We start from the raw sequence: 15,549 nt of genomic DNA on the forward strand, positions 1-15,549 counted from the left end.
TAAAGATCTTAGCTTTCTGCATGTATGCTTGATGCCATAACCATTGGGTTTTTGCCTATCTAATAATCTGAACAATTATTTAAATTATTCATTTACTCTTCTTAATTTGTATCCAGCAGGTAACACTGGAGTAGTTATGTATACAGTTTTAATTAATTTGAGACTTTTACTATTTTTGTATTTCCACTTAGGATTCTGGAAAGGTGAGAGAACATTAAAAGTGTATTTCTGTAAATTTCAGATTGATCCCTTGAAAACATACATTCACCAGAGATCCTAACTAAAATAAATAGATAGGTGAGTTTGAAAATGAATGTTGATATCTTCAGAGGTACAGAAACCTTCGTAACATATACAATAAAGGGCTTAGACAATAGGAACAAGTCAAATGGTAATAAAACCAATATATGAATGAGTAAAGGCATGTGAGAAAGATTAGCCTATGTAATACATTATAAAGCTGAAAGAATTATATTATTTCATGTAAGAATCTCTCGAGTATGCACTTTTTATTTTGATTAAGATCAAAAATAAATTTGATCTTGTTTAACATGAAAACCTCCCCATCCGTGCACACATATCAATATCTAACAAACAGAATAATTTTTAAAAATAATAAGAAAATAGTAGGATCTAAATACATCAGAAAAATAGGAAAACAACAAAAATATCTGTTTAATTATAATGGACACAAAGAGGACTGCAAGGCTTAACAATAGAAACAGTTAATATGAATTAAGGTATTTATTTAATTATATATGTATTCATTGAGCAGTATTTACTAGCCACTATATTTCATGCACTCTGCCTACCTGGTACAGGAATATTAAAATGAATTAGTTATGGTCCTTGACTTGAGGAACCAAGATTCTAGCCAGGGCCCAGTTAAAACAAAACCAAAAACACCTAGTTAAAATAAAAGGTGTTTTCCTGTTAAAAGTACACAGAACCCCTAAGGTGGGAGAAAACACATATGAGATGGACACAGGAACATGGGAACTATTAGCATTAGTAACTTCCCCTAAGAAATACATCAGGAGCTTGCATAAGAAAAAAAAAGAGAGAGGGAAGCGGGGAGGAAGGGACGGAAAGATGAAAGAAAGAGAGAAAGAGAAAGGGAGGAAGCAAAAAAAAAGAGAAAGAGAGAAAAGAAATAAAGGGAAGGCAAGGGAAGGGAGGGGAAGGGAGAAGAGGGGAGGGAAGGGAAGGGAAGAAAGGGGAAGGGAGGGGAGGAGAGGGGAGAGGAAAGGGGGGAAGGGAGGGGAGGGGAGGGGAGGGAAGAGAAGGCAAGGGAAGGGAAGGGAAGGGAAGGGAAGGGAAGGGAAGGGAAGGGAAAAAGACCATTTTTCTGGTATTAAATAAGAATAGGAAGGACTGGATGGACTCACTTTCGACTTTCTCTACTGTACTTTACTGTTTAATAACTCCATTTTGTGTTAACATGAGGCTGTATTAGTTTGTTCAGATTACCATAGCAAAATGCCACAAATTGTACAGCTGAAAAATTAGAAGTTTATTGATTCACAATTTTGAAAGCTAGAAGTCTGAAATCATTGTGTCATCAGGATTGGTTTCTTCTGAAGGCCGTGAGTAAAGAATCTATTCCAGGTCTCTTTTATGGGTTTATAGACAGTCGTCTACTTTCTATGTCTGTCTAGTCACATCATGTTTCTTCTATGTGGGTCTGTATCTGTCTAAGTTGCCCCTTTACATAAGGACAGTAGTTATATTGGATTAGGGACCACTCTAATGATCTCATTTTAATTTGATTACCTCTGTAAAGACCCAGTCTCCAAATAATGTCACAATCTGAGGGTACTAGGAGTTATACAATCATATTTTGAGGGATAGTATGCAACCCATAACAAAAAGTATAGAATAATTTAATTAGACACTGCCCTCAAACACACACACAATCACACACACACACACACACACACACAAAGTGTATGTATATTGTCACAAAAAACTGATACTACTCCTGAGTCCGTTGAGCCAATCATTTTCCTCACCCTCAGGCCAAAAATGTAATCTGTATTAAGATTTATAGATAGGCTAGGGAAGTATTTTCCTGGTTAACAGCCATTTAAAAATACAAAAATTATATAACAACCAAATGTATTTGATCTTATGCACCCAATGGTTTTGTGCTCAAGATATTAGATGGAGAGTTGGAGGCCCCAGCAGTAGAAGGGCAGAAGATATTCTCAATTAAGATTAATCCTCAACCTTTTAGCTTGATAGTATTGCTATTGTCTGATTCTGGTGTTATAATTTATGTTCCCAAGGCTTATTCTATCCCTTTTCATAAACTGAAGAAATATAGCCTAGGCCTTCATTGGCAGAAATATATGTGTATAAAAGTACAAAATATAGCTTGGTACCTGGGATGTTTCTTTTGTGTTTCTCTGATTATTTCATATTTGAATAGAGAGCTTTAGAAGCTAAATCTGAAGCAAACTCCATTGCATATATCATTAGAGAGAACTGAAGAGCTTAGCCAGTTAACTTCTACCTCCTTTGGACTAAATAAGGAAGTCTTCCTGACACTCCAATCTATACTGAAGAGCAATTCTTTTTATGGCAAAGCTTTTGAATTTTCTTTGATGCCTGCTTGCCTTTCACATGCTTAATATGTATTCATCAGTCACATCAGCAGGATAGGGAAGCATGCCCCAAGGAATGGTTGAGAATCACTGTTTAATATAGGGATAGTAATATATCATGTGGATGCAATTATTAACTATCATCTGAATGAGATAAGCACAATGATCAGTATTTCTCTTCTGTTTATATTTCAGTGCTGAAAGTATATGATTATTTACATCCCACCTGATTCTGAAAAAATGATTTGAGGTAGCCTCTACAATAAATTCAGTCCAGCAATATAGAGGTAGTCTGAAGAAACCGGACTAAAGGTAAAATTAGTAAAATAGTATAAATTTTGTAGTGTGCTTGCTATGTAAAATATATGACAATACATTACACTAAAAAAAGATTTAATCCAAACTTTCAAGGATGAATTATCATTAGAATACCAGGCAACGTATCAGTAAACTAAAGAAAAAATTATGGCTGGGCAAAGAGATCACGCCTGTAATCCCAGCATTTTGGGAGGCCACGGTGAGTGATCCTTTGAAGTCAGGAGTTTGAGACCAGTCAGTCCAACATGGAAAAACCCTGTCTCTACTAAAAATACAAAAATTATCGAGGAGTGGTAGCACATGCATGTAATCCCAGCTACTTGGGAGGCTGAGGCATGAGAATTGCTTGAACCCAGGAGGTGAAGGTTGCAGTGAGCCAAGATCATGTCACTGCATTCCAGCCTGGGTGATAGAGAAAGACTCTGTCTCAAATAAATAAATAAATATTTTTTTAATGTTAAAAAAGGAAAAAAATATGTCAGTAGAGTATGTTGATAGATGTCCTAAATGTATTTATGAAGTTCAATACCTTTTATGATCACAAATTTTGAACACTAGGCATAGAAGCAATTTCCTTAACACAATAAAACCTTTATACTACAGCCATCATATGTGATGGAGGAACTTTTGGACATTCCATCCCTTGCCAGTTGTTCTTTTCTCTTGCTTGTTTCCTGTATTAGTTCATTCTCACACTGTTATAAAGAACTACCTGAGATTGGGTAATTTATTTTTTTAAAAAAAGAGGTTTAATTGACTCACAGTTATGCAGGCTGTATGGGAAGCATGGCTGGGGAGGCCTCAGGAAACATAATCATGGCAGAAGGCAAAGGGGAAGCAGGCCCATCGTACATGGCTGGAGAAGGAAAAAGCGAGAGCAGGGTGAGGTGCTGCACACTGTTAAACAGTCAGATCTCATGAGAACTCACTCTCTATAGTGAGAACAGTAAGGGAGAAATCCACCCTCATGATCCAGTCACCTCCCACCAGACCCTCCTCCAACACTGGGGATTACAATTCGACATGAGATTGGGTTGGAGACCCAAATCCAAACCATATTGTTTCCCTAGGTTGTCAGGAATTCCAAATCTGGAACATTTTCTCTTTTTTGTTATGCAAGCTTTGAACTAAGGACTCATTGACACCACCCAACTAATAATATCCTGTCTGTTGATAATGTCTTTCTCTTTTTTAGGCTAGCCTTTATATGCCCTATAAGAAGAAGACTGGCAATAAAAGAAACTCCAATTTGTTAATGGATCAACTAAATATTCATGAAAATTTTAACTTTCAAAAGATTCAAACAATTAAATCCTCATTTATAGACTGACGTCATGGTTTGTTTCTGTTTGCATAAGCATTTTATGTTCCTGTTTTTACAAGAATATGAATATTAGATGTATGTGTATGCACTTATTGTGTACACAAGAAAATATCTAGACATTTCTCAATAATAAATGTATATGATTCTAAAATTATGCTTATGAGCACTTTGTTTTACTTTTATTGTCAGAACATCACTGGAGGGGTTAAGAATATACATTTTATATTTCCAACATAGAGTGTTGATCTCTGACCATGATCATATATGTATCTATAGAGTAATTTAGAGAAGAGAAAAATACAAATGGAAAAAAAATAGCAGAATTTGGGGCCGTTGAGATTACAAAATAACAGTAACAATTCTTTATGTAGTTTCCCATAACTCAGGTGTGATAAACAGATCAGTGGTTCTCAGCCAGGGCTATGCATCATAGTTACTATTAGAAGCCTTTTTTTTTTAATTTTTTGGAGTTTTCTTTTAATGGTTTTTGTTTTAATTTTATTTGTTTTAGTGTTTGAATGCCTTCCTTTGATTTTTCTTTTTCTTTTTCTATTGGGTGTTCTTACCTCACCCTGTAATAACTGAATGAGAATCTCACAATCTCAGAATGACTTTTGATCCTAAGTCATGAAAATTGTTAAGAATTTCTAGTATTCTGTTAAGATATATATAACAACAGAAATAGGTGTAAAAATATAAATTGTTAAGCAAAATAAAATCTTAGGCACAGCATGAACTATTTATTCTAAAGTATAAATATATATATAAACAACTCTCAATTTTTAAATAAAATTCATATCAAGATAAATATAACAGTAGGTGATTGTGATGATGGGTTGAGAATGGGCCTGGGAATTAGAGATAAAGACTGATATAAAGTAAAACATAGAGAAATCTTGGATGAATTTAAATTTGTGGTAAAGACTGACTAGTTCACCAAAATCATATTCTTTTATTGGACACAAATGAAGACCATAGACTCTGTGCAAGTATGCTGGAGTCATGTGAGTGAGTTTTGGACAATGGAGAGTGGTAGAAGTGAAACACAATACTTTTGGGCCCGATGAGTACACCTTATGTGTCATCACTCTGTCATTCTTTCTTTCTTTTCTTGTCAATTCAGCTGCATCACAAGATGAAAAGATCCTGGATACCTGAGTCATCAGTCAGAGAAAAGTCACCAAGTAGAGCCTACTTGGCTTACAATGGCCTGTGACATGGGTGAAAATTAATCATTTAGGTTGTTAAGCTAATGAGATGTTTTGTTAGAGTAGCTCATGCTAATCACTCTGACTAACAGAGTGATGATGGTGTGACATGAAATAAAGAATATGATTAAATATAATTTCTGTTTCTATGAGAAAAATGTTTTAGAAACAGAGCAAATGAGAAAAATGCTCTGCAGATGAGTCTTGTACAAAGCCACCATGGAAACCAATGTTTGTATGTGTTATTGTAAGGGTAAAAAGCAGAGAAGAAAATTCTGTTTAAAAAGATTTTCAGGTTAAAATTCTGGCTGTATTGGAGAAACTGGTACCAGGCAGTTCCTCAAGCTATAAACAAATTGAAAACTGGACAACATAAGTGAAACAGTCATTTTCAGAAATTAGAAAAGAGGCAGCATGGGATGGTGATACCTGAATCCAGAAAACTAGAGGTTAACAGCTATGGGGATCTCCATCTTTTGTCTGAAAGCACTTTCTGGATTATGGCACTGGGAAGATAAATCAAAGGAGAATAGTGTTGTCTCACTGGATTGAGAAAACTGAAATTGTGTTGGGAATTTCCTAAACCAGCTAGTATATGGACAGCAGAGTGCTACAGAGAATGGAGTCAGGCAATGAATGAGCAACAATAATCTGCATAGGGATACCTTTGAATCTTTGGCTACATATTGAACTGTGCACATATAAGATTAAAAAAAATTCTGGGGCACTCTAAACTGAGTAAATTCAGAGATCATAGCGGCATGGGAGTCATTTGAGTTCCAACTACTCAAGCTGAAAGAATCTTGTCAGATAACTGAGGTATTCAGGAGAGGCACACAAAGGTTTTAGAAGCAGGGCTGAACTAACCTAGAGTAAAGGCTACTCTACATCTGCCATAACAAAGCTTAAAAAGAAGTGTCAAATGGATTACAGTATTCAAGGTTAAAATGTACTTTATCCCACAAACTCTACTGATTAAATCAATCTCAGTCAAATTCCCAGAAGATATTTGCAGAAACTGAAAAGTACATTCTAAATACATGTGGAAATGCAAAGAACTTAGAATAGCAAAAATAATTTTGAAAAAAAAAAAGAGTGAATTTGGAGGATTTGCACCACTTAATGTCAAAATGTATTATAAAGATCAATAATCATGACAGCATAGCATTGGCATAAAGGTAGACATATCAGTGAATGAAATAGACTGGGGGGTCTAGAAATAGAAACACACACATATAGCCAATTGACTTTTGACACAATTACCAAGGCAATTCAACGATGGTAAAGAGAATCTTTTCAACAAACTGTGCTGGAAATACGGGATAGGCACATGCATATAATTTAAAATGAATATCAACCTTTACCTCAGATCATACACAAATCTTACTGAAAATGTATCTTAGATCTAAATACAAAGGCCAAAACTATAAACTTTTAGAATAAAACAAGAGAATCTTATTTGCTTTCTGTTAGGTAAATATTTTGTAAATTGGATTAAAAAACCCACAAATACAAAAAAAATGACAACATAAGGAATCGTTATCCTGAAAAATACACTGGATAAAAGAATTAAGTCTGGGCAACATATTGAGACCTCATGTCTACAAAAAATGAACAAAATTAGCCAGGTGTGGTGGTGCACACCTGTAGTTCCCTCAGGAGGCTGAGGCAGGAGGATTGCTTGAGCCTGGGAGGTCAAGGCTGCAATGAGCTGAGATCGTGCCATGGCATTCCAGCCTGGGCAACAGAGCAAGACCTTACCTTAAAAAAAAAATAAAAAATAAAAATTAAAAACAGTGCATAGTCTGGGAGAAAATATTTACAAAACATACAACCCCAAAAGAACATGTATCCAGAACATATAAAGAATCCTTCTAATACAGTATTAAGATATGCAAATTTAAAATAGTCAAAAGATTTTAATGACACATCAACAGAAAGATATACAGATGATAAATAGGTACATAAAAATATGTTCACCAGCATTAGTCATTAGGGAAATGCAAGTTAAAATCACAATGTAATAATACTATATAATCGTTAGAATAACTAAGGTTAAAAAGACTGATAGTACCAAGTATCTGCGAGAATGTGGGTCTACAGGAACTCACAAACATTGTAGGTCAGAGTGTAAAGTGGTTCTACCACTTTGAAAACTATTATGACAGCTTAAGTTATATATAAAACTACAAATTCCAAGAAATATGACCAAACAAGTCCAAGAAATATAAAAGCATGTCTACCCAACATCTTGTACCTGAATTTTTAAGAACTTCATTTGTAATAGTCAAAAACCGGAAATAAGCCAAATATTACATCAATTGGTTAATGGATAAACAAATGCAGCATATCCATACAATGAAAAATAATCCATTATTTACTCAGTTAAAAAAAAGTAAAGGTATAAAGAAATGACATATACAATATAGCAAATAAATTTCAAAGCATTATGTCAAGTAAAGAAATCCAAGTACAAAAGACTAGATATTATATTATTCCATTTATATGACAAACTAGGACAGATAAAATTTTAGTGATGAAAAGAAGATTAATTGTTCCCAGGGGCAAACAGATGGGAAGAGAGTATTGACTATAAAGAAGCACAAAAGAACTTTTTCAGTGACGGGAATATGGTCTATGACATTTGTGGTGGTGGTTATGTAACTGTAGACACTTGTCAAAACTCATCAAACTATGCAATTAAAATTGGTGAATTTTATTGCATATAAATTATACTTCAATAAAGCTAGCTCCCCCAATAGAAAATACAGATGTTTTAAAATAAATAAATGCTGAGCTAATTCACTTTTGGAGAACTGCACTGCAAGAAATGTTGTGGAAAGTTTTTCAGGCAAAATAAAAATGATAATAAATGGACATCCATGTCTACAAAGAATGAAAAGCATTTAATGTTTATTCATGGTAAATGTAAGTGGTAAGTATAAATGGTAAATATATATATACATAAATTATTTTATTCACTTCTTTCAAAGATACTTATTTGTTTAAAGCAAAGGAAATAGCTATTTACTTGATGATTATAATACATGAAGTAAAATATATGACAACAGCAACAATGAATGGAATAGAAAAAAGTATACTGTAACAAAAGTCTTATATTTTTCATTAAGTTTTATAATATTATTTAAAGGTAGACTGTGATGAGTCAAAGATAAATTTTGTAAGCCCTTTCAGCTTCCACTAGTGCCAATAGTGGAGATAAAATGGAAAACTAAAAAAATTCTCAGCCCAAATGAGGCTGAGAAAGACAAAAAAAGGAGCACATAGAGATAGGGAAAATAGAAAACCCAACAACAAAATGAAATGCTTAAATCTAAACTTATTGATAAATTACATGTGAATTACCTAAATTTGTCCTTTAAAAGGCAGAGATTGTCATTAAATAAAAAACAAAACCCAACTACAACCATCCCTTGGTATATGTGGGGATCGGTTCCAGGATTTTCGCATATACCAAAATCCACCCATACTTAAGTCCTACAGTAGGCCCTGTGGAACCATGTATACAAAAAGTCTGCCCTACCTATGTATGGATTTCTTGTCCCATAAATACTGTGTTTTAGACCCGCATTTGGTTGAAAAAATATTCACTTATAAGCGGACCTCCACAGTTCAATCTCATGTTCTTTAGGGGTCAACTGTTAATGCTGTTTACAGCTATACACTCTCTAGGAAGAGGTAGAGATAAGTTAAAATCTAAAGGATGGAAAAGATATCCTGTAAACAATATTAAAAAATAACAAAAACTAAGGTGGTTATGATAATATCAAAGTACTTCAGAACGAAGAATATGATCAGAAACATTTCAAAATAAAAAAGGGAAAAAATAATACTAAAATATATGCATTTTATATGAGAGGTTCAAAAGATATTCATTTAAAAAATTGAAGGACTTGAAAAATAGATAAATTCATAATTATGAGATTTTAACACACCTCTTAATTTTTTTAAATATTAGGAATATTGAAGACTTGAGCAACACTACTAAATTGGTATTTTAGAGTATTATGCCTAACAACAACAATTTATGCATTCTATTAACTGAACATAGAATATTTATTAAGAAGGGCCATACTGGGAATAAATTTAAATATATTAAAATCAGAGAGGGTTACCTGACCCCCGAGAAATTAAATTTGAAAAAAAAAATGAAGATATTTGGAAAATCTCCAAATATTTGAAAATTAAACAAAATACTTCTAAATAACTTACAAAGATGTGTCAAGAAGCAATAACAAGACACATTAGAAAATATTTTGAATGGAATGAATATAAAAACCTGCCAAAAACAGAACGTGTGTGATGTAACTGAAGCTTGAAATTCTCACAGGACAAAATAAGAAACATCTAATATCAATGTTCTTGGATTCTTCTTTTGCTAATGGCTGATTAGCTCTTATTGAACCAATTTTTACACAGATAATTGTAAACAACAGGAGATATTCTAAAACAAACAAACAAACAAACAAACAATTTGAGGTTATCAGAGACTGACCAAAAGCTAAAACAAACAAAAAAACTCTTTGAGATTATCAGAGACTGACCAAAAGCAGGCAGATGTTAAAGGTGACAACACTTCGTAGAAAGGAACAGTACTGAGTAGGCACCCTGGTTTCACCACTTTTAGCCTGAGGGCAGATACTGATGCAGCTAAAATATGGAAGTGAGGAAATTTTCTTATTGGAGTGATGAACCAGAGGGCAGAGGCAGAATATTTTACAATCAGAAGAAGGGCAGGGTTGTGAGGCTATCTCCAAAACGAGAGATAAGATAGAAACACTATGTTATACCTAAATATCTGGCTTAAGTCTAACCAAAATACATGGATAAGACTACAAACAAAAGAATAGTGGCTCACGCTTGTAATCCCAGCACTTTGGGAGGCCGAGGTGGGGGGATCACGAGGTCAGGAGATTGAGATCACCGTGAAACCCTGTCTCTACTAAAAAAACACAAAAAATTAGCCGGGCGTGGTGGCGGGCACCTGTAGTCCCAGCTACTTGGGAGGCTGAGGCAGGAGAATGGTGTGAACCTGGGAGGCGGAGCTTGCAGTGAGCCGAGATTGCGCCACTGCGCTCCAGCATGGGCGACAGAGCGAGACTCCATCTCAAAAAAAAAAAAAAGAATATAATAGAATCCAGAATCTCTGCAATATGTAATTCACAATGTCTAGAATATAAATCCAAAGTACTTAGATTTCTAAGAAACTAGAAATTTCTAAAAATGCCACACTCAAGAGAAAAACAATCAATGGAGGCAAAACTGAAGGTGTTGAAGACGTTGGAATTACAGCACCGATTTTAAACCAGCTGTTGTAATTATCTTCAAAGACCTATGGAAATACATTGATAATGAATGAAAAGGTAGTGAACTTCAGCAAATAGAAACTATAAAAGAACAAATGAGAATTAAAAACTAAAAAATACAATATCTGAAATAAAAATTAACAACATATTGGAGATGACCAAAGATACAGTGAGTGAAATTAAAAATAGATCAATAGGAATAACCTACACTGAATAACAGAGATAATAAATTGGGTGTAAGAGTTAAAGAAAGAGGAAAAAAACATGAAAAGTCACTCAACAGTCAAAAACAGGTTTATTTTGGAGAATAAACCAAAGAGGGACTTCTGGCTGATTTCAGTCAGGAGCATTCTCTCTTACAGACTAATAATATTTAAAGGTTCAGTGCAAGAAAACTTACCACAGGCTTGGAATGTTTCTGTGTGGAGGAGAAGTTTATTGCAGGAGTTGGAATGTCTCTGGCCAGAGGGGAGGTTATCTTGGGGCTGGCATGTCTCTGGTCAGGGAGGGGTTTATCTCAGGGTTGGAATGTTTCTTGTCAGAGATGTTATTTGTGGTTTATGGTCATGCTGACATTAGCCATTAGGCTGATGCCCTTTGGGGCTATTTTTGATCAAGAGGAACTTTAAGACAGCGGTGCTTGTCCAAGATGGTGATGCTCCTACTCTGTCAATGGGGAAAATGAACAGAGACTCAAGGACTTGTGCAACAGTATAAAAGTATGTAATTAAGAATAATTGAAGTCACAACAGAAAAATATAAAGGGATAAAATATGTAAAGAAATTTGGCTTAAAATTTATTTAATTTGGTAAAAACATGCATTTATAGATTTAAAAGGTTCACTGAAACTCAAGGATGATAAATACAAAGAAAACTACATCTAATTACTAAACTGCTGAAAATCAATAATAAATAGTCTTGAAAGCAGCCAGAGAAAAACAACACATAACATATAGAAGACCAAAGTATGGTTAAGTTCAGTGAAGGTAACTGTTATATTTCCACTATGTAACACAGAGCTTAAGCCATATTAGGTACTTAGTAAACATTTACTGAGTATATAAAAGATTTATTGAGATGTCCAAATAAAGCAAAACTTATATGTTGAGTCAGCATAGGTAGTGTAAACAGCACTGGAGTTGGGGTAAAAGAACTTCATTTAAAGTTCACATCTACCTTCAACTACCTAAGTGATTCTGAGTAAATTCCTTAGTTTCTATAAGTCTCATCTCCTCATCTTTAAAATCGAATAATTACTCCATAAAGTTATTGTGAACATTGCATAAGACAGCCCATGCAAAAATGCCTGGGTTTTGACATAAAGAAGATATATTGTACAATTTAGTTGATTCTAAATATTTCTTAGTGAGATTTTATGTTGTAAGTATTTCTGCATGGAGATTTACTATACTGCTTAATTTATGCGAGAGTAGGCCATATTTGACGTGCTGTTTTGCATGCAAATGTCATATGAACTATAAAGAGTTTCCTGTTGTAAAGACAAATAACTTGTTGGCATCTGCAAAATGGTGAAAATTTTGTCCATACACCTTCTCAATCTCCAGCAAGGTGACGAAAATTTTAGTTTAAGGCTTCTACTTTTTAAGTTTTTACAACTGAACATCTGCTAGACTTTCTTTAAATGGACCAACTTATTAAAACAATCTGTCACATTAAGGTTTCTAATAAATGAATTGAAATTAAAAAATTTTTTTCACACATGATAATTTTATTTTGTATTTACCATTTCAACTCTTAAAACATTACTAACTAATATGTAACTTCAAATTGCTACCAATAGGCTGGGCATGGTGGCTCATGTCTGTAATCCCAGCACTTTGGGAGGCCGAGGCAGGCGGATCACTTGAGGTCAAAAGTTCAAGACCAGCCTGGCCAACATGGAGAAACCCTGTCTCTACTAAATTATCTTCAAAAAAAAAAAAAAAAAAAAAGAAAGAAAGAAAGAAATTATTGCTAGTGTTTTTAACATTTGCACTACAATAAAGTTTGGTAACTTAATAGTTTTAAAGATATGTTACAATGTTTAGCTCTACTACCATTACATATATTAACAGAATTTACTGAAAGCATATCAAATACACACAAATGTGTATTTTTTGTCTAGTCAAATTAAACTTAGTAGAGGTAGATTGATAACAATTTTTTGGTTATATTTTAACATAAAAATTGAAAAACAAAAAAACATGTTTTCTCTAACATTAAAGGCAAATATATGGAAAAATGCTCTGTGTTTTTTTTTTTTTCTGTGGATTCACATTTCCAAAACAGATTTCTTATTCGACAATGTATCCTTCCACAAAAATGAGGAGGTGGTCAAAATGACAAAATGTTACTAAATCATTAATGACACTGTTTTTTCTTTCCCAGAGATTAAAAAAAAATACACTATACTTTAAGCTATGTTAGGTTGGGATTATTATCCTAACACTGTGAAGACAAATTTTCATTAAGTCACACATTTTTATGTGTGAAGTACAAACAGTGAATTATCTTTATAAAATGGAAGAAAATTGCAACTACTTTTCAAATGTAACCTTGACATTTTGAAAACTGCAGTAATGGATCTGTCCCCATGGAGACAAATATTTTACCCCTTATTTCTGCAACCAAAATTCAGCACATTATATCCCGATCTGATCCAGTCTTTATACTCTGTCTTGGGGGTTTATATGATTACAAAAATGTGTCCAAGATAATAGTAAAGATTTGCAATGAATGTTTTCATTCTCCACCCTTCATATTGATACTGTATGTTATCTCTTTTTTTTTTCTTTAACCTCAGGTTTTTCAAGATAAAATTTGTTTTTATTCAATAAAAAATAAGATTCAGTATAAAGGAAAAGTGTGTGAGAACTCAAAAGTGGTCACAAGCTCTGGGACTAGGAATTGTATCCCACGGTTCTCTCTGCCAGCAGGACACATTTCTGGAGATATAGATCATTTAAAAATATTCAGAGTTTGCCTGCATTTTATTATTGAAAACCACAGAATGGAAGAAATGTTTAGATTCATAAAAATGCACATTTGTCACTATGTACCACTATTTTCTTTTTTTGTTATTTACATTAACTGAGATAATATATAAAACATGCTTTACTTAGTGTCTAAAATAAATTAGTTGCTCAATATGTGTTCATTCAGTTTTGTACGGTTTTATTTTTTTATTCGTTTTTTACCTTTACATTTTGAAAATATATTAACTTAAAAATTCTAATTAATATAGTTAAAAAACAGACCTCATATTTATCATGCATAGTACTTTGTAAATCTCTAGAAGAAATCTCAATGAATCTAACCACTGGTATGTATATTGTTATTGGTAACTTTATACATGTGATTCATCAAAATTTTTAAAAAATGTGTGTGTGTCTGTGTGTGCGTGTGTGTTGAGGGATGGGAGAACTTAGACTTTTTTCTTCACTATGACAATATACTTGACGTAAGTACTTTTTTTTCTTATGTTTCAATGTCCTCTGTCTCAGGACCTGGGTTTTTAGGACACTATAGAACTCTCTAAGATATTACTGCAAACCCTGAGTAATTTCACCTCAACCCCTCATAAGAAGACATCTAAACAGCAAAACCACATAGTTAACACAATTTATTTCATGTCTCATTTTTTTAACCTAACATTTTTCCTCATTGAAATTTGTGGTATAATAAGAAATATATTTGGTTTTTGTCTCCAGTTTCAGGCATTAAAGTTCTGAAACCCTTGGAATTTCCTGAATCACAGGATTGTCTTTTGTTATTCATCATGAAGCCCTCTGGATCACACATGAGGTTTTGCTAATGAGGTGGCTTAGGATGGGGCCCATAGAGAGCCTCAGGTTGGGGCTGCTCACCAGAAAGACAAGTGAAGTGATCAGAATCCTGTACTTTTTATCCCTATTCGCTGACTTCCCAGAAAGCTGCTGGTGGTAAAGCTATAAAATTCTTAAACAAGGAGATTTGATGAGCTTTTGGATTGGTGAAGGTATCCACATTCTTGGAGAGTGGCGCTCCCCACCTCCACGGGGACTGATGCCCCTGTGCTGGGGACCCCTCCAGACCTTACCCTATGTACCCCTTCATCTAGCTGTTCCTCCGGATTCTTTAAAATATCCTTTATAATAAGCTGACAAACATGAGTAACGTGTTTCCCTGAGTTCTGTAAGCCATTCTAGCAGATTATTAAACCCCAAGTACAGTTGTGGGAACCCCCAATTTGTAGCCAGTTGGTCAGAAGCATAGGAGAGCCTGACTGGCATCTGAAGTGGGTCCAGTCTTGTGGGACTGAGCCCTTTTACTTGTAAGATCTGACGGTAATTCCAGGAAGATAGTGTCAGAATTAAATTGAACTGTAGGACCACCAACTGGTGTTAAAGAATTGACTGGTGTGGGGGAAAATATATCACACATTTTGGTGATCTAAGGTGAAGCATAGAAGTGTGTGAGTATAGAAGAAAAGACAGTTTGTTTTCTCAGAAAATTATCAGCACTTGGTAAAAATAATTTATGGGAGGCATTTGTTTTAGACTGAGCTCCTGAACTAGACCCTAACAGATCATACCAAACCAAAATGGAGGCACTCATGCTAAGTGACACATAATCAAATTGAAACATTAAATTGCTAGGTAGATTCCCAAACTGACCAATTTTTCTTGAAAATAGAAGATTCCCAACAACCCATCAGAGAGCCTACTGTACCTGAGTCAGCATAATAAAGAAGTTCCCTCTGCTTTAATGCCTATAAGTAAGCTAA

At 34.1% G+C, this 15,549-nt stretch overlaps 1 long non-coding RNA gene across 1 annotated transcript in view; it reads right to left on the reverse strand.

Annotated features, from left to right (window-relative positions):
* LOC134736240 (uncharacterized) overlaps positions 1-15,549 on the reverse strand; it is a 164,437-nt gene that overhangs the window by 129,933 nt on the left and 18,955 nt on the right. The window contains exon 2 of the long non-coding RNA XR_010120137.1: positions 3,687-3,780. This is a non-coding gene — a long non-coding RNA (uncharacterized lncRNA). The remainder of the gene's footprint in view (positions 1-3,686; positions 3,781-15,549) is intronic.

The sequence above is a fragment of the Symphalangus syndactylus genome, chromosome 3 (assembly GCF_028878055.3).
Source record: "Symphalangus syndactylus isolate Jambi chromosome 3, NHGRI_mSymSyn1-v2.1_pri, whole genome shotgun sequence".
Classification (NCBI taxonomy): Eukaryota; Metazoa; Chordata; class Mammalia; order Primates; family Hylobatidae; genus Symphalangus; species Symphalangus syndactylus.